At 40.7% G+C, this 19,757-nt stretch overlaps 1 long non-coding RNA gene across 1 annotated transcript in view; it reads left to right on the top strand.

Moving 5' to 3' along the window:
- LOC114140287 (uncharacterized) overlaps nt 1–16,740 on the top strand; it is a 47,677-nt gene extending 30,937 nt beyond the window's left edge. The window contains exons 5-7 of the long non-coding RNA XR_003594539.1: nt 1,742–1,850; nt 8,096–8,150; nt 16,176–16,740. This is a non-coding gene — a long non-coding RNA (uncharacterized LOC114140287). The remainder of the gene's footprint in view (nt 1–1,741; nt 1,851–8,095; nt 8,151–16,175) is intronic.
- The last annotated feature ends 3,017 nt before the right edge of the window (nt 16,741–19,757 follow it).

The following is a 19,757-nucleotide window of genomic DNA, read 5'->3' as shown; positions in this document are numbered from 1 at the left end:
TCGCAATCATGATGCATTCTGCACACAAGGTGAAGGGAAAAATCTATTTTTTTAAAGTGTGTATGAACACATAAAGTCCTTAACATGAATCAGCTCCGTGTTTTATTCAGAATATCTCTCGACCTTGAACTCTCTGGAGGCAAAGGCAAAACTGTTGCTCCCCTGCATGTCGCCGGCCACTGTTCCCAGCATGCATCATTCAGCAGGACGCCGCTCATCGCCGAGTAGTGACAAGCGACTGCCTCGAGTCGTATTAAAGAGTAACGACCAAGAGAAGCAACGTTTACCATGAAATGCAGATTCGGTTTCCCATCGTACAGCCACGAATTGAAGAGCTAGGTCATTATTTTTGAAAAGGCTTCGAAAGGCTGCCTGGATCAATGACCGGATCAATGACTCCAAGCATGGGAGGAAGGTCACTTACAGGCAGAAAATAACCATCAACAAATACCATTTTGTTTTGTTCTCATCAATTCTAATAGTTTTTTTAAACTTGTGGTTTGACACCATGATCAAACCCTCTAATGTGTAGACTGTTTTCTCCAATGAGATGGATTGGCCTATCAGGAAAGTCCAGGGAACTCAGTGAAGACCTAAGGATGAGAATTGTACGCATGACTACATCAGAGAACAACCAGATTGTAGCATCGGCTCAAACTTCACAGAATTTTGCATCTGCTCACACGGGTAGAACCGGAGAACGGTTTTATTATCAGAAGACATTAACAACACTATGCAAACTTTCATCTACAGCGGCTGCCATTTTGCCTTCAGTGGTGCTGACATATTGCAATTCCCCAACTGTGCAACACCGAGATCTGAACAACCGCTGGATGGTCCAACAAATTCGTTGCCACAACTACACATTTGAAGATGTTCTGGAAAGAATAAAGAAGGAAACGGTAAGCTTGCTAAATGTGCTTCCCAAGGCAACAACCTTTGCCTTATAGAAAATATTTGGGCTACACTTAACAGCTGTGTCCTTTCACACCTGATAGTCTCAGTTTGACTGAGGACCAAACCTACGTTTGTTACATTTCTAGCTGATCCGTGTCAAACAATCCAGACCCTTTGAGCAACCCACTCCTATGGGGGGCGCTGCAACACCAACCACTGAAGGAAATGACTTAAAAACCTCTGTAGAAGACACTGAACGCAACTTTCCTCTTCACAAATTGTAAACTTTGGTAAAAGACCAGGAGCCATTTCTCCTGCTAGCTTACACGCGTGTTTGTTTTGGTTGTATTTACCCAGAATGCCCTGCGCTGTAGCTCACTTCCTGCTACTGGAATGGTCTTCAGTCCACTTGAACCGTACCTCCTGAAAAACGAGCCGGATGTTTTAAACATGGCTGATGAGAAAGCGCCTGATATTAACCGATTCTGCTGAGAAGCGTCATCTAATATCCAGCTAGAGTTTCTCCTGTTAATGGCCACAAAAAGCATGCAGTCAATGCACACGTAGCAAAGGGGCATCGAGTCAAATATCAAAGGAGGTTTATGTGTACATTCGAGTTATGTACAATTTTGATAATGACCATTTCACCTGGGAATAAAATGGTTCAAATAAATCACCAAAAGCCTTAAATATGACTTAAATGCTGATGATTACAGCCTCCCTGTTCCTGTCTATACATTTATATAACTCCCTCTCTTCTGAACATAAAGGCACAGACACAAATGAAGCAAACATCTCTTTATGAGTTTCTGCCGTCAGTCCTGTAATTTGCGTTTCCCCTCAGAGCCGGGAGAGATGCTGCGCTCGCCTCTGGCCCCCGTGGCTGCATCTGATGCTCTAAGTGTGCCGCCGCGAACACGCTCCCGTCTTTGTCTCCTCCAGAGGAGAGCGAGGTGCGCACATTAATGACTGTTTTACGGGTTCTAGCTATCCGAGTCTCTTTTATTCCCGTTGGCCATGACGGCCTAATATCTGCCTGTCAAACAACTTCCATTCACTCCTCTAACAGACTGGAGACTGATACTTAAGACACAAAAAAGCCCACACCTACGTATCCTCTCCTCGGTAGATTAGTGGGTGGTGAAGGAGCCACACTGGCCATTATCTGCTGCTCTTGCTCCAATCAATTACTATTCATTTATTCGAAAGGAGTGACCGTGTCCTGATCTGAAGAGGTGTTAGAGCGAGTGTGTGCGCCTTGCAGTTTATTCCAATCTTTTTAACAAAACTTTGAGTCTCCTCCTACCTCTGTCACTTTCTCCTCTGTGTTCACTTTATTTTTCCAGCTTGTTCCAGTTTCTACCTTTTTTTTCTCCTCTAGCTTTCTTTGTCGACGTATTGTCGCCCCTCTTTTTTAGCCCTTGATCCTTTTTACGTCCCACAGAAACGCACCGCTGGCTTTTCTTGCCTTTTGTTTCTCTAAAATATATCATTGTCTTCCTAAAAATGTAGTTTTACAGCAAGGTTTATTAATTAAAAGGTTCAATTTATCAAAATGTCAGTGGCCAGCATAACCAGCAACAGTACTGCTCCACTGGGACTGAATTTGTTTATTCTATCAGAGCAACAGAGCTGGAATTTCAGGCAAGAAAACACAAACCTTTCAATAGTTTCATGTGTATTATTATTATTATTATTATTAAGGCTTTTCTCATAAAAATGCAATAACGCTGCATACCATCATCTACTCTAGACATCCATTCTCCCAGTGTAGACAGAAGAGTCTCTGCTTCATAAAATACATGTAGATTTTTTTCTTTTGCAGAGTTTATGGTCGTTTTTCAGTGCTGTGTTATCCATTAAACCCTGTTTTATTATCCCTATTACTATAATGCAGCGAATAATTGAATAGTTTTTACTGAAAACCACAAAAAATAAACTGCAATATTTATTCATCTAAATAGATCGTAGAACACGCCAGTGACCTTTGAATCAATGGCAAGAAAGCAAGTTTAAACGACTGCTTTTTTAGCTTCCTGTCAGCACTAGCTGTGCTACAAGCTAGTGCTAGCTCACATGTTTGCTGGATGCTATTTATCATGGAGCTTTTCATATTTATGACATGTCAACAGGTTTTACACATCACTGCACATTATGAAGCCGGATTCGATTGGCAGCCTTTGTCACTCCGTCGTTGGCGTTCTTTTATTCATAAGGCCATATCAGGACTTCTTCTATCGTATTTTGTTGCTCTATATAAACAGAAAGTTCTCCGGTGGATGCTCCCTTCATTGTGAGAATTTATTTTTACTTACTTTCTAAAATCCAAACTGAACTTGGACAGAAATCTTGTCAGTTTTCTGCTCCATCTTCTTGGAACCAGTTGCAGAAAAACCTGAACACGAAACTGTTGCTGTCTCTAAATATGTTTAGAACTTTTCTTACTGTCTGTAAATGTTTTATAAGTGGGGAATTTTGTTTTTTTTATTTGTGACGTTGTTAGCTTTTTCTGTTCTTGCTGTGAATGTTCTGTAACCTTTGAACTGTTGCCAGTCGTGGCCAAGATTCTCCTGCATAAAAAGATTTTCATCTCAAAATTTTTAAAAAATTCATCTTTATTTGTTGTGAAATAAAGGTTACAAAAAAATAAAAAAATATTTGTCCTCTTCTTGCTTCCGGTGAAAGAATTTCTATGGATAAATATTTGATGCTACTTTTCTGCTCTCCTGTAGCATCTATCTGTGCTGCAGTGTTAGAGTCTGAGTAATTGCAGAAAAAAATTCTAGATAGACAAAAACACAAAGCCTAACCCCCTGGAGTGTGTTCACGGGAATTTTGTAACATTCTTTAGAAGTACATTTGTGAGGTCAGACACTGATGTTGGCAATGTGTACTCCACACCTAACGATACCTGAAAAGACACAATCTTTAATGTAAGTAATCCCAGATTTCTGTCAATTAAACTATAATGTGAGCATTACAGAGGGGACCGAATCCTCACACAACTAGGCAGAGTTTTAAAAAGTATCCCCCCACCCCAAGGTTTCATCTGCCCTTTTTCTTTCCTTCTTGATAAAACACAATTTTACTAAAACGTTCAACCTCGCTTCATCTCCCTCGTTTGTGCTTTAACCGTCCTTTCTCCGTTTCTTCGAGGCTACATAAGTCAGACTGCCCTCTTTTCCATTTCTCCCCCCCCCACGCCCCCACTCTCTCTTTTTTTTCCACTCTCTGCCCCCCTTTCATTGTAAGAACCAACAAGTCTGTCAGACAGAAGGAGGTCAGACTTCTTATCTAAGCTTCATAATGGTCTTGAAAAGAGGAGAGGCACACATTGCAATAATTAGCAAGCCACTGGACAATAGACGGTGCATAATCAGTATGGAGATGTATGCTGTCCGCCCCGCTCCTCTAAACACTCACTGTATTTCTGTTTCCTTGGAGTATGTATTCATCTGAGGGGCTTTTCATTTTCTTTAGGTCTTTTGCTATATTGCATTTTTTTAACCCACCACTCTGCAGTGTTTCTTTTTATTTTCAATCACTTTCTGCCCTGATTTTGTTCTTTGGTTTCCAGATTTCATTATAATAACCTCATTTCACTTGGAAAGTGACAGGCACGCACAAAAGAGTCAGACAAAGCCATGGTTTTCTTCAGCATGCAGTAGGTTCAGAGTGATTCTTTATGTATTTGGATGGTGGAATATGTAGATCCGCAAGGTAAAGAGGCTGCGTGAGTGTTTCTTCCGTACTTACCGAGTCTGCCGCGGTGCAGGGTCGAGGGCAGCGCATCTACAAATCAGCTTCCAGACAGCCGCACCTACACTCTACTTGATGTTCAATGGTTTGGTTTTGCGGTTCCTTTTCATGCAGATCCTCAAACTGCAGCACTGTGGCACTGAAAGTTTGTATCAGACAGAACATTAGGTGAATTATTCAAAACCGAGAGCCATGCCTTCTTAATATGCGATCAGTCTGCATAATGGTTGATGGTACGAGGCAGGGCATGCAGTGGAGTGGAAGGGAAATCATGGTGCACATGTCTGTGTCAGGCCTCTTTTATTCAATCAAGGCCCACAGGTTTCCTTGAGCAGAGCTTAAGGAGATCCTACTGCTTTAATTGATCTTTTTATGTGGGCGTACAATCGTTTTCCATTGTGTTTCTACTACTTATTTAATGCAGGCTGCATTAAATAGTCAGTCGCCCAAAACTGGAAAAAAAAACCAACTTTTTTTTTGATCACCTGATAACATTTGCGTTGAATGTTCGCTAGCTCAGCCAAGTCCGCCACGGATTTGTCGATAAGCCAGGTATCTGCGAGCTCCAAACAGCAGAAATCCTGTTATCATGAATCAATCCAGGGTGAATCCCGCCGGGTGTGACCCTGCAGGACAAGAGGGCTCTCCTGTGAACCAAGGGCAAGAAAGAAGAGCTACTGTTGTAGATACAACAAACAGGGATGTGCTATGGTGTGTTTTTGGCCTTTATGTGTTTCAGGAAGAAAACGCGCCACCCTGAATGCTCTGTCCGCACAGTGGTGGCAGCATATGCTGCGGGATTTTTGCTTAGCGGAGACAAGGGAAGCTAGTCGTTGTTTGTGGGAAGATGGGCGGAGCTAAACAAAGGTAGCGAGGTAGCCTGTTCGAAATCCAGCTAACACTAAATACTATAATCATGTGCTAGAATGCCCCAGTCAAAGTTCAGACATAAATCCTAAGTGGACTTTGCCAAGGCTTGAACATTGATGTCATCTAACATTAACGCTCAGAGTTACAAAGCTGGAGGTGAACCACATTGGCAGATAGATTGATGTTATTTTGCTCTAGTTTTTGGGTTTTGTGAGTAAATATTTTCATATCTGATGAATAGATATGAAATAGTCGGGGGTCACAAATTATTTCCAGTGAAGCTGAAAAGTTTGGGAACCATTTCCAAAGCCTCATTTGAACCACCGTCAAGTTCACTTCTTCTGAAACGATCCTAAAGTATAGAAAGAAAGAAAAGGCCCAAACTCCACGGCCAACTTAGTTTTTGCCTCGGAGCGGGGAAAAAAATGCAAAAGCGACCTATTCAGGAGCAAATAAATACATTTCTGCATTTTCAAACAGGAATTTCAACCATAATGACATTTTTTGGGAGATTTGTCATTTCAAAGAGCTGGGAGTTATGAAATGTCAAGAGAGAAAATATGATTAGTGTGAAATAATTAAATAGAGAAGGTTACAATGCTTGAAAGATGCATCTGGGGGAATGTTTTCCCTCAAGAATAAAAACAGAGTACAAAACTTGAAAAGAATCAAATGTGAATAAACAAAAATTGTAGGAAAAAAGACTTTGGTATCTTTAACTTTGAAGGCACACTGTGTTTGAAGAGAATCATTTTTCCTTCTCTTATAACATCAGACGCGGGTTTCATAAAAGAAGACCTCCATGATCGAAGGGCAATTAAGGAATTTGTAAAGAAACTTAAAAAAAAAAAAAAAAAAAAAATATGGAGCGCACTATTGAAAGTTGGATGTCTTCCTCTAATTGAAAGAGAAGGAATGATGAAAAAAAAAGGTTAATTAGTTTCTTTTCTGCTATTGGTGACCCTTTACAAGACAGCAGCAATTTGCATAAAGGCGCAGCTTTGTGTGTTTAGGACTGAACCAAGGTCAGCACCTTTCTTTTTGTCTAGCACTACATTTTTAAGGGCTATTCACCACTGACTATTGTAAGTTTCAAGTGAACTTGAAGTTTCCTTGAATACTTCCATTGGTGGAGATGCATAGCGTTCATACAGGACCTTTATACGTGACAAATTAAGACTCCTATTCACTCCCTTTACATACATTCTGAATAGTGTACGGTTTGATTATTTCTTCTTTTTTTGCATATTTCTTTTTCTAATTTGCATATGGGGTCATTAATTTTCTCATAGCTGAGGACCTAATGAGTGGACAGCTGAGAAGCCGAACAGGATGCAAATAATAACATTTGAGCCACAAAAGAAGTGGCAGCGGAGGAGGGGGGTGGGGGGTTCCCATTCACTGGGACAGGACTTGAAGTAAATATGCACAGTAATTATATATCACTGCTCTTTAATTATGACGCTACGCAGAGAGCAAATAAGAGGAAGGTAAAACAATGGGCAGGTACATCGAATTAAGTCGTACGAGTGAAACATTTGAAATAAAGACAAAACGAGGCAGCCGAAGCGTGGAGTCGGGCTTGGAGAGCCGAGGGAAAAGAAAAGGAGGACAACAGATTATGTGCAAACACAAACACGTGCTTGCTTTGCGTGCGCGCGCAATCTCTCAAGTGTGTATCTTTGCGATTGTCATTAACCGCGTAACAAAGTCGTTCCTCGGTAAATGGCCCTTGTGAGAGATGAAAATCTTGAGTAAAAGAGAAATGAATAGATTCAAGGCTGAGCTTTTTTAGGAATGTGAAGGGGTTTCTGCACGGACGTGTTTGTGAAACTTGGAGGAAATAATGCGCCTGGTTCTCCAAACTGTGCAGAAACCTCAAATAAAGTTATTCCACTCATGGATTGAGTTCAGTAAGTTATGCCAGCTTTCCCTCACATTGCGCAGTAGACGACTGCAGCATCTCTAGTTCAGTGGTTCTCTTATAATGGAAAGGTTGTACGTGCGATTCCAGCTACTGTCATATGTTGATGTGCAAGACATTTACCTCAAAGCTGCCTATTGATCTGTGTATTGCTTTGTGAGTGGGAGTGGGTGACTGTCGTGTAAAGCTCTTTGAGTGGTCAGTATGACTGGAAGAGTTCAGTTTAGACATTTGTAAAAATGCAACCATTAACAATTAATGATAGGCACATTGAAAGAACTGAACATGAAATCAACATCTGTCAGTCAAGTTTTGGTACCTTCGAATAAAAGTGATTGCACACATTTATGTTTAATGAGAGGAAACGTTTCTTCTCTTAGAAAAACATGAATGCCAGGCAAAAGTTCCCAAACAGAACATACACACCGACCAGTACTCCCAGTATCTATGGGGTTTAAAGGCCACTGCTGCCCTTAGAGCTAAAATCCATGAGTATGTGATACCTTATCCAAAACTGCTGAAAACAGTCAATTTTAATTGCTCATACTCAAAATATAGATTGATATAATAACGTGCCTGATGGAAATTGTCTTAGCATTTCCAGAGAAGCTAACACCTACATTCTTTCTTATCTCCCCTCTTTAGGGTACAGCCAATCAGCACCAAGGAAAATAAATGCGACCAACAGCTTGGCAGGGAGGTCCAAACTATTTATTTTGCTAGAAACCACATTTTTGTTTGTATCTTTCCTTTGTTTTGGGGGGTTTTCAGGGTAAAAATATCTTCCAAAACCCAACCTGCTTTTGCATCCAACAACTTATTCAACTCAGAGTAGGATTAGGAGAAATTAAAATGTAAAGTGTAGGCACATAAGCGATTATATTTTCCAAACAAATACTCCTGGTCTTCAGTTAGTCCCTTAACCAACATCAGAAATGTAAGTGGCTGTCGTCCTCTATAGAATACAAAGACACTTGACACAGATGAATTCATTGAAGACAAAATTTGGATGGATTGAGAGACAAAGAGAGGGAGCTCTTCAGAATAGGAATGAGGGGTGTGAGGAGTGGGTATGGAGTGGACAGATGTGCCCTAATGTGTTTTGGCCCTGTTCTCTGTATGGACAACATAAGCACACACACACACACACGCACACACACCAACAGTCCTGCTGTCTGTGACTTCCTATTAAACAGAAAGATAAGGTGTTCTCCTATGTTATGTTTTACTTTGAGGGTCCTTTTCCACTTTTTTGAAAGTTATACCAAACACATTTTATTATATATTGAAAACAGCCATTCCCTGTTTACCTTCAAAGAACCCTAATGTGTCATCTAACCGTCCGGTGCATCCTCGGCTGCTGATTTCAGCCAATCAGACAATTAGAGAGCTGATGACCCATCTGTCTTTGTGATTGGCTGATGGATGTGTGTGTGTGGGGGTGTGGGGTGCACGCTTGCGTGTGTTTTCCGTGAAAAGGTTCTGACGAGCCCCCAAACACATCTAGCCAGTGACAATTTTCTTTTGTTACCCGCCACGGCTGACATTTTCCAAGAGACGCAGAGAGCTAATGCGCACCCGTGAACAACTTAATAACACTTGAACCAGTTTGCCAACTTGGAGAAATGATTTCATTCAATTAGATAATTCTACCCCCTCTTCCTCTCTCGCTCGCTCCCTTGTTCTCCGTAATGAGTCATTTGTGATATAATAGCCACATAATGGCTTGAAAGCGGGTTCGGCAGGGAAAAGACAGATGTAGTGTGAGTAAAAAGTGGAATGGTGAGGCAGAAGAGGCTCCGGAGTCGAGACATTCAAGCTGATGTGTGGCCACTATGGTTAAAGGAGCCGTGTATAAGCCGGCCTATAGGAAACACTGCACACACATGTGGCTTTTACTCCATTTGCTGTCCATTAACAGTGTATGGTGCTGAGCGATAGGAGAAGCGATAGCATCTTCTCTGATGGCATCTGTTATCGAAGTACACGCGTCCTTCAGGCGTCCATTGTGCTATCACTCCTCTCATCTCTCCTCTATCTCTCTTACCATCCTTCCCCCCTTGTCTCCTGGTTTCTCACCTTGCTTCTCCTTCGAATCCAAACTTCTTGCCTGCCATCCTTCCCTTCTGACGGCCTCATCCTTTATGCGTCATTATTTTCTGTGGCCCACGTATGTTTCAATGGTTATTTTTTTCAACACTTGCGGTTGTAATAATACATGCAGCTTGCAACAACAGTTATGAAGAAAACGTAACTTCAATCTGAGCATGAGAATGGAGAGGAATGAGGATCTGGGTGCCACAAGGACCTGTGTCGGGGTCTGCTCCCTCCTCAGCATATTCTGAGCTGATTATAGTCAATCTCCTACAACCAATATGCAGATAATATTCAGTTATATATTTCATTCAAGCTGTTTATGGGTTTAGACTCTTTCCACCATTGGATGGTATTAAGCTTTCTACAATTAAATGAAAAATAAAGCTGAAATCCTCATCTTTGCTCCAGACAAGTTTGCTCCTAAAATCGGAGATTTTTCTCGTCAACTCACAAGATCCCACTAATATTCTGTTAGGAATCTTGGTGTTTTCTTTTTTGATTTACTCTTGGGTCTCTGGTTCGCCCTTTGTTTTATCATCTCAGGAATACTGCTAAAGCCTCTCCCATACCTCATCCAAATCCAAACAGTCATCCTGTATCAGTAGAATCTGTATGAGTGAAGGTTGGTGTACTGATATCTTTTATTACAAAAGGTGTTGGACTTGGAAAAATGACTTGTGAAGATCTCTTAAGATGCCTTCAAGTTAATCAAGGAGAAATGATTATCTTTCCCAAATTAAGATATGACCATAATCTTACCTGAGCAACTTTAAAAGGTGTTTTTTTGTCTTTGTATTGAACATGAACATTGAGCATTTCCAGGAGAAAGCAAGGAAAAACAGACAGTGAAAGTACCTGGAAGAATGTCAATGGTTTACTTTTTCTTTCACTCAAGAATGCAGCAATGTACGTCATGTATAAAAGTTACCTTGAAGATCTGTGAACAGTTTCCGGATTGTTTCATAATTAAGTATTTCACTAAAACCTTGAGCTGGAGCTGCAGAGCTTCTGTTTCACTTAATTCTTTCCCCCCCACTTGTTGATGATAGCCCTCTAAGTAAAGCAACCCCCAATGCTTTGAGACAGCACAGGGGAACTCAAGGAATTAGCAACTGAACCATATGTAACACGCAGCCGATCTCTTCCCTACGTTGTCCCTGATCTGCTTTAATCAGCGCTAAAAGATGACACACTGTGTTACAGTTTCCAATCAGTTTCAGCGTTCTTCATCAAGTGGTCTCTTCGGGTAAATCTGAATTGGACAATCGCTTCCATCAAGGATTTCTGCTAAGTACAGCACTCTGGTGAGAGGCGGAGGGCGGTAGAAGACAGCTTCACTCTCTGCCTCTTGTCTCTCCTTATCTTTCTCACTTTCTTCCTCACCTTTGCTCAGACCGACCCCCGCGCACACAAACGCATACATATACATGCTGCTTCTCCAGGAAGCAATCAAGTCCTTGTGGAGAGGTTGGAGCAGTTCGGATGAACGGCGCACTCTGAGTGGTTACTTGAGTCAGGAGGTCATGTCTTAGCTGCCACCCACTCCTTGCCCCTAATCATCCTTCATTACCGTATTTGCACACATCTCTCTGCTTGTCGAGGTTTGTGAGTTTTCTTCTGCATGTATGTGTTTTCTTGCTTCCCCCCCCCCCTTCTACTTGCACTTGTCTCCATAGAAATAGTTCCTATTTGCATATGAATGTGGTGGCTGCCAGCGTGTGTTTTAGTGGAGCATCTTCAGAGAACCACCAGTGCCAAAGGGGTGATGGAGGAAATGAGAGGAGACAGAGACGGGGGAGATTAAGGAGGTGATGGGTGAGGTAGGTGATGGGAGGGAAGGAGTGGTTCAGGAGAGAAGCGTTGACATGAGGGAGACCCTGCAGAAGAAGTGTCATGAAGGAGGAACAGAGAAAGGGCTCTTGAGAGAAGAATTACTTAAATGTCTTCTCTCTCTGTGTCTTTGCAATTTGAATGAGTGTTGTTGTTGATAAAGTTTATCGTGGAATACATTTTGTAACTATAGTTTGTTTTAAGGGCTCATTCACACCAAATGAATGTATATATCCAAACAGATCAGTCGACTTTAGACCCGAGTCCAAATTTCATACCACAAACAAGCAAAGGTGGTATGATAATACAAAATCCTTGAACTCTAAGTAAAAGTCCTACATGTAAACTGATTTCATCTGTTTTTAGGGTTCTTAAGGTAGTGATAAAGTTAGCCTACTCTAACCCCAATCACATGTTGGTCTAGCAGAAGAGGTTATCTTCTGGTGTCGCTCTTTTTAGTTGAAGAAAGCCATCTAAATCCAAACTCACAAAATCAAGGCTAGAAAGGGAATTTCAAATTAGGACCAATTCAGACAGTGAATTTTTTTTGTATTCAAATGTTGGCTCCCTCAACATGACCCATAAAATCTATATCCTGGCCAGGACAGACAGGAAGTCACTACAACAGTATTTGAAAATCACAGAAAAAAGGCAATTCAAACAAAAAAACTTTGTCAGAAATCATTTTAGGGAACTTTAGATCAAACATTGTGAACAAAAAAAATTTCTATTTATCCCCAAATCCTGAACTCAGACTATCAATTGACAGCAGTGAAGTAGAGAGTAACCTAGGTCCATGCCCTTGTCAAAAGATGTCAATGAACACCCTGAGAGACGAAGGACTGAGACAAATAGAAGGGAGAAGAGACAAAGTGATGATGGATGATGGCGGCGTTGAAAGAAAAAGACAGAGTGACTGATTGAAAGGGAGGCGGATGAGAAGAAAGCAGCAGGTGATGGGGCAAAGACAATGCCAGAGGGTCAGGTGTGAACTGTGTGGCAACTTACTGGTGGGGGAGACTGAGATTGTGTTGTAATACTTTGGACTGTGTCAAAGACAAGGCATTGTGTGGGTGTATTTTAGATCGAAGAAGGTGTTGAATTTGACGTGTCTATTTGCAGATGACAGAATACTCTTTCACATTCACAGCAGGAGACAGAAAAACGTCTTTCATCCGTCTCTTCTCCCTCCGTGCTCTTCGTCTTTCGCTCACTCATGTTCCTCCTCCTTTACACTGCAGGGGCCTCGTCTTTGACAAAGGCATAAAAAATGGAGTCAAGAGGAGGCACAGTCTCCAACTGGAAGAGCATCTTGCACAAAGGCAGGGGTTGGCCAGCTTGCTGAGAGATCTTTTTTTCCCCTTTCTGTTGGAAGGATGGAGGTTGAAGGACAAGGTCTGAAGTACAAAGCCTTTGAACACCTGGATGTTAAAGTACACCAAAAAAAAAAGATTATGGAGTTGCACTGATGACCCAAAGAGTCAATTTGGCAAATTTCTTGAGGAAAGAAAACGTGCCTCTTCATTCTCTCAGCCAGTCCTCCACTATCTTTCCCTTGTGGCCATCTCCAAACAATCCTTAACCCTGAGGATCTCCAAGACACTTTCCACAAGCCAAGAGCTCCCGCTCTCATTCTGTCTTCCTGTCACTCGTACCTGGTTTATCCACCATGATCTTTCTCTGTCTGGGGGTCATTATCACATACTTAGTAGCATCCCAGGGGTTTGGGTGTATTTGCTCTTTAAGGACGTTCTTTTTACCATCAGTGTTTAAGACAAACAGCAATCAAACAATGTATTTTCCCTCTTACTTCAATCTCCTGTATGGCTCTCCTCTCCTCTTTCCACAGGATTAAGTCCATTTGTTTGTTTTCCTGTCCTCTGCGACGTGTGCTCGTTCCCTCACCTCACCTTCCATGCCTTTCCTTCCTCTTTGCTTCTCAGCTGCTGGTGATGTTTTTCTCCAAATCGCTGCTAGCACAGCAGTTTGAACTTTGACAGTGTGTGCTTGAAGAAGAAAACGTCACTTACGGGCTTTGTCTTCTGTCTTTGGGCTACAGATTTTAATAACACAAAGTAAATCCCAAATGGAACAAAGAAGGATTTGGTCTTACATCCACTCGGACACTTAGTGAATTTAAAAATACCTTTGAGTGTCTCGAGCTTAGGATTGACTGCTGCTCTTAGTAATAATATAAAATGTGTTTGCTGGATGTAATTTATTGGTTTTAGAAAGAGCATTATTGGCAAAGTGTAATAAGGTCACTGCAGATCTGAGAGAGGACTGTGGATTTATAGCGGTCAGGAACGTCTCTTGGAGCAGATTTTGAGACAAGTTGAGCAACACTTTGCAAGGAAAAAGTCTCAATCTGCCACTGTCTACTGAACTACAATAAAGACAAAATATAGCAATGTTTGCTAATCTTGCCCTGCAAACTGTCGGACCGATGTGGTTTCCTGGGTCTTCCTCCAACTTCAGTGAAATGGAGTAAATATTCAGAAGCCTTTAAGTGTCTCCTGTTTCTCATAATCCAAGACGTAACTTTACTTTGTCTGTTATATGTTCATTTTTTTAAAAAGGTGCAATAAAACAATAGCAATCTTAGATTAAATATTATGCTGAACTAAATCCTCAAGTTTATGAGGTTTATTCCACAATCAGAAACAACAACCGAACCTCGATGTGAGTGTTGTTTGTGAGCGCAAAGTTAATCAGATTTTTTAAAAATGCTTCATTTCATTAACACTAACTATAGCGGCATAATTTGCTCCTTTGTGTTTGAGCCAAGAAAGAAAACAATGTTTGGATGACGAGCATTTTAACTTCTCATTTCATCCACCGCATTTGTACCATTTGACTTTTTAAGGAATAATGACAAGTTCTTTGGAGAAAACTAGCAGTATTTTTTTAATTTCTCTTTGATTCCATAAACAAAATAATAGATTTTAAGTTGTGTGACAGATATATACTGAGAATAATGTGTTGACAGCTACAGTACAATGTTGTAACTTAGCTTAACCCTCACCAGTCAGAAACTGACTGATTATGTGGAAACAATCTCTTAATGGCTCACTAAAGAGTTCTGGTGGCAGTTGTTTGGAGATATGGAAGGGGTGCACCATATGTCCAACATTAATACTAAAGATTTTGCCCAACATAGTCATGGAGATTTTAAGAGTAATTGCAAATCCCTTTGTATCTGGTAAGCTGTCAAACTACCAGATACAAATAATCCATTTCTTTTGACTTCCTTCTCATTTATACATCTTTTTTGTATGAACTTCATTTTGAGCAAGTAGTTTTACTATGATTACTTCTGTCTTAGCTATACATTATTTTTGCCAAAGTGTGGCATTACAGCTGCCTTGCTCTAAGTTGTTTTTTTTCTATTATCATTATTATTATTGATGCCTTTCAAAATATTTGTATCTTTTCGACATGAAAACAAATATATATGTCATAACTTGCAAGTCTAAACCGGCTTGACAATACAGTTCCTAAATTAGGAATTTATAAAAACACATACATTAAACCTTCGATGTATTTATCCAGTTTTGGATACATTTATCTCGAGTCTTTTAGCTGATCTTTACCAGGAGTGCCATTGAAGGGAATTGCAATATGAATCAGAGAAGATTGCACTTTGAGGTTTTGGCTTTTTTTAAACAGGATCTTTGGCCCCCTTCGGATCAGCTGCCGAGTCAAATTAAAACAACCCAATTTCCAGGATTTTCCAGTCAACTCCTCCAACAAAACAATAAGAAAGGAGCCCGTCCCCCTCTACTTTTTCTGTTTGACTCTCTTGAGTCAGTTGGAAGGTATTATTCCAAAGAGAATAAAAAATGTGCCCACCAGTATTAATAGAAACCTTGAAGAATCAAGGTCGGAGATGCAAACTTTTTTCTTTTTCTTTTAACGGAATCCATCTTTTAAAACCGTCTTCGCTCGTGAAGTCCAAAAAAAAAAAAAAAAAAAAAACGTGAGCCAGGGAATAAACTTCCACTCATGCTCTTCCATCTTTTCCTTCAAACGGCGAAGAGAGAGGCTGTCTTGGCTGCTATTGTGCTGCATAGACAGAGATGTGTCAGAAAACATGTGCTGACTAGAACACAATGCCTGTCTGTTGATATCCTCAAGAGGACAGAGGTGTAGACACCAGCTTCTGATCTCACCTCAAGTATAAAACTACAGGTTTTTAAGGGAGAGACAACGGAAATTTTTGTTTTCCTCCGTTTACTCATCTGCTTGTCTCAGAATAATGAAAAATTGTCCCAGAGCACCAGCAGTGCATTTCAGTGTTTATGTACATTGGCACAGCTGTCAGCTCAACACTTCCTGTATTCTTACTGCTGACCTGGAAGTATTTCTCACCGATGAAGTTTGAGGACTTTTCCTGTTTGCCGTTTCTTGCGAGGCTCAAAAACCTTCTACGTGTTTACGTACAAAAGGCTCCGAATGCATCTTTTGTCTGCAAATCCCTGGAAAGAGACGGGAAAAAGAAAGCATGTCCAACATCATCGTCCTTATTCCAGAATATGGACGATGTTAACCCTCCTTTGATCTTCTGACCGCTTTTTAAAAACCCTTTAGGTTACACCTGTCTGAAGCACATCGGTCCACAAAGACGATATTAATGAAACATCATCTCACTTCTGCCTATGTCTGCCTATGTCTTTAGCATTTGCGTGCTAATAAATAAAATAAAAAATCTATGATAAATGAATAATTAGATGGATGAATTAAACCTAAAGGTGGTGTTATGGTTGTGAACATGTGTTTGGTTCATCTTTTTAGGGAGTGAAATCTGTGCATCGGGGGCAGCAGTTGGAGCAAAGAGCTTCACTCCAGAGGCCTGTTGGGCGACGAGACCTGGGGCTTGCCTGAAGGCATGGCCGGTCTGGAGGAGCCCTTAGCTGGGCAGCAGCTAAATAAAAGATGGGAGGGAAGTGTCAGTCTGTGAGGCCAGGAGCGGATGGAGGGGCCCTCATTAGTTTCATCTGAAGGAAACAAACTGATGTTAGGTTTGACAGCAGAAAGATGAAAACCAAAGTCTCCTTTTGGGCTTTGATAAAAACAATACGAAACTTTATTACCTAATTGTGGTTATTGTTTCTGATTTAATCTTTGATTCCTGACGATTAGAGTTATTGCTCTTCCTCTTAACAAACCCTCACGCCCTCTTGTTCAGAAAAGTAGCAGGGTCTGCACCAAAATAACATCACAGGACTGTGCCGTGCAGCCCCTCACGAACTCGAGGTCTGGGCTGGTCTCCATTTGCGTAGTCCAAGAGGACCTTTGGTGTCAGACGGAGCGACCTACATGCTCCGGCTATGATTATATGAGGGTGGGGAAGAGGTGTTGTTTATGTAAAAGTGCTAGAGGCTGCTATAATAAACAAGTCGAGTATTGAGAGTGTACAGTTTCTTTTTTAACCAACAAATTCACGGGCTTGTTGACATGGAACATACATAAAATGCAAGCAATAGACGCATATCAATACAGCTAGAGACACGATTGAGACACACACGTAGTTACAAGGATCAGTGTGAAGAAGGTCCATTGCGTTAGGATCGCTATACTAGCGCCAGTGAACCTACTGAAATGGACTGTGTGGTCTACGTTGGCGTAGTCCAGGAAGATCTTAGACGGGTGTGTTGTCCATGCAACCTTCTTCTGTCTGGACGATGAAAATAATCATCACAACAAGGATCAAGGCAAGCTTCTCACACGGTCTCCGTTCACATAGTCCAGGAGGATCTTTGTTGTCGTGCTGCGGCTGTGATTATACGAGAGGGGGAGGTGTGTTGTTTATGTACGACCGCCAGAGGCGCAACCTTCTGTGGTCCGATGGAGGAGTGTTTTTCTTTGGTGTTAAAAGGGACCTTTGTTATATTACTTGATGGAAACGAGTCCATTTCCAGCCAGGTGGACCCCGTATGGGATAAATGAGGGCAGAAAATACGGGTTCCAAAAGGGCTTGTTTTCAAGTGGGCCCTACGTGGGCTTGTCCAGGTAGATTTTAACGGGGTTTGACTGGGTTTTCTGTGGGGCCCAGGTGGTTGACTTACACGAGGCCAATGTGTGGCCCACGAGGGCGCTTTAAGGAATATTTATTTCCTTAACCTAGTTACATAGCGTTGCTGTTTCTTCAGTTATTTCTTCTGTTATCTTGAGTGCAAGCACGCTGCACGTACGAGCTGATGGTTGAGTTCAGTTCCTGTTTGCTCCCTTCTGCAACTGCAACTGCAAGGCAGGAACTGAAACACTCAGAACAATGGGAGAACAGCACAACGACTTCACACATCAAATACAGTGAGAATAAGAAAACTGCAAACATAAGATAAAATATACTAAATATTTCTAACAGATACATGATACATTTTGTTTTTATTAAACCAATTGGTCATTGTTTCACAGATAGATTGACCAATAGCATAGGAGATAGTTTATATTTTTAATTTATACATGGACAAAAAGCCAATTGCTGACTAATGTATCAATTTAAGGTGGGCTTGTCATGATAAATTTTCCCAAACAATAAATTCCCAGAAGTTTCTGTCACAAAATGTTTTCGAGACCATTTTCAAATAATATAATAGTAAATAATGCAAGAACACATTCTCAAAGATCGCTGAACTTTAAATTCTAATAAACAATTAGCACTGCAACAGGAAGACGTTTTAAATATCCACAAAAAAAACACAAAAACAAATAAAATTAGTTACGAAGTCTTTGCAAACAAATTTGTACTTCAGAAAAATGGCTAGTTGAGACCTAAATGATAGACTAAATACTTGTCATGCAGCTGGAAGGAAGTGAAAAATGGAGAATCTGTAGATTCACAGCTCTGCATTCTATGTTCAACCATATTATCTAGAAAACAGCTCAGAATGCTGAAAGATGGCGGTTCTGGTTGTTTGAAACTGGAACCAAGTCTAAATCTTGTGTTTCATGAGAGCTGAGGGTGAGGTCAAAAAAAAAAAAAAAAAAAAAAGCTTGATCTCAGCGAAAGAAGTGAAAAATGGAGAAACTGGATTCGCAGCTCTACATTCAATTTTCAGCTTACTTGCTGTGGAGCAGCTCGAAAATGCTGAGAAACAACAGTTCTGGGGGTTTGAAACTAGAATTAAGTCTGAATATTGTGTTTCGTGAGAGCTGCAGCTGAGAGGTAAAAAAAGAAAGAAAGCTTTATCTCAGCGAAAGAAGTTAAAAATGGACAATTTGAAGATTCACAGCCATCTGTTCTTATCTGCTGTCTCACAGCTCAGAATAATGAGAAACGGTAGTCCACTAGCAAGGACCATGCCACAAAGATGTAGGTTTAAAGATTTATTGATGGTGGGATGAATCAGATCATAAGATCATGAAATACGTCTAACTACTGGATGGATTTTTAACAGTCGATAAGCAAAACTTCAGCGCCGGCGTCGAACTTTATTCAATTGAACGATTACAAAGCAGCCAAGTAAATCAGCACTTCATTATTTCTCTGGGGGGAATGTTTCAGCGTAAGCTAATAAATCTACATGTTTTCAAAGTTAGCAAAGATGCTAATGTACTAATCAAAAAAGATTTGCTCCGCTGTTAGCACATTAGCGGATTAGTGGACGTGGATCCACCACTGAGCAGCTGCATATCTTGAAAGACGTTTTCGGTTCTCATTCATTAATCGAAAGTTTTCATTTTAATATCGATCCTGAAACCTCACGTCAGTTAGCATGGTGCTATAAAACTAGTACATGCATTTATTCCTTAAGGCTGGGATAATGTAATAGTTCATTATTATCTTTAAGAAGCTCACAAGATGCAAGCTAAAAGCCTTCAACTGGTCCAAACTGAATGGAATGAAAGTTAAGAAAATAAATGATATTTCTCCTGTCCTATCAATCAGTTTTGTTTGGTCTGATGTGAGGTTTGAGTTTATAATGTAAGGTTTACAGCAGATTAAAAACTCGTATAGTTAAATGCTAGGACGAGGAGAGAAGTCCAAAATTATTCATACCCCTGCAAATTGCCTTTAAGATTTTGTTTTATTCAACCAAAAGTTTGTATCCCTCTGAAATTGTAAAAATAATGTAAAAGAAGCTTCAACATTTAATTTAACTCATGTTTAAAATTATTTATACCCCTCTAATGAAAAAATCTTTATTTACATTAAAGCAATCACATTGTTCTATAATATCCGTCCATCTTTTTTGCATGTTTCCATTGGTATTTTATGACGTCTGGGAACATTAAAAATGTCCACTTTTAGGGTGGGTCTGGCGGCACAGCAGATCTAGCCTGCTTGGATCGGATCCATCCATCCATCCATTTTCTGTTCACCCTTGTCCCTAATGGGGTCGGGAGGTGCTGGTGTCCATCTCCAGCTACGTTCCAG

Source organism: Xiphophorus couchianus, chromosome 24, assembly GCF_001444195.1.
Source record: "Xiphophorus couchianus chromosome 24, X_couchianus-1.0, whole genome shotgun sequence".
Classification (NCBI taxonomy): domain Eukaryota; kingdom Metazoa; phylum Chordata; class Actinopteri; order Cyprinodontiformes; family Poeciliidae; genus Xiphophorus; species Xiphophorus couchianus.
Note: the sequence above shows the minus strand (reverse complement) of the source record. Positions and strands in the feature narration are given on the sequence as shown.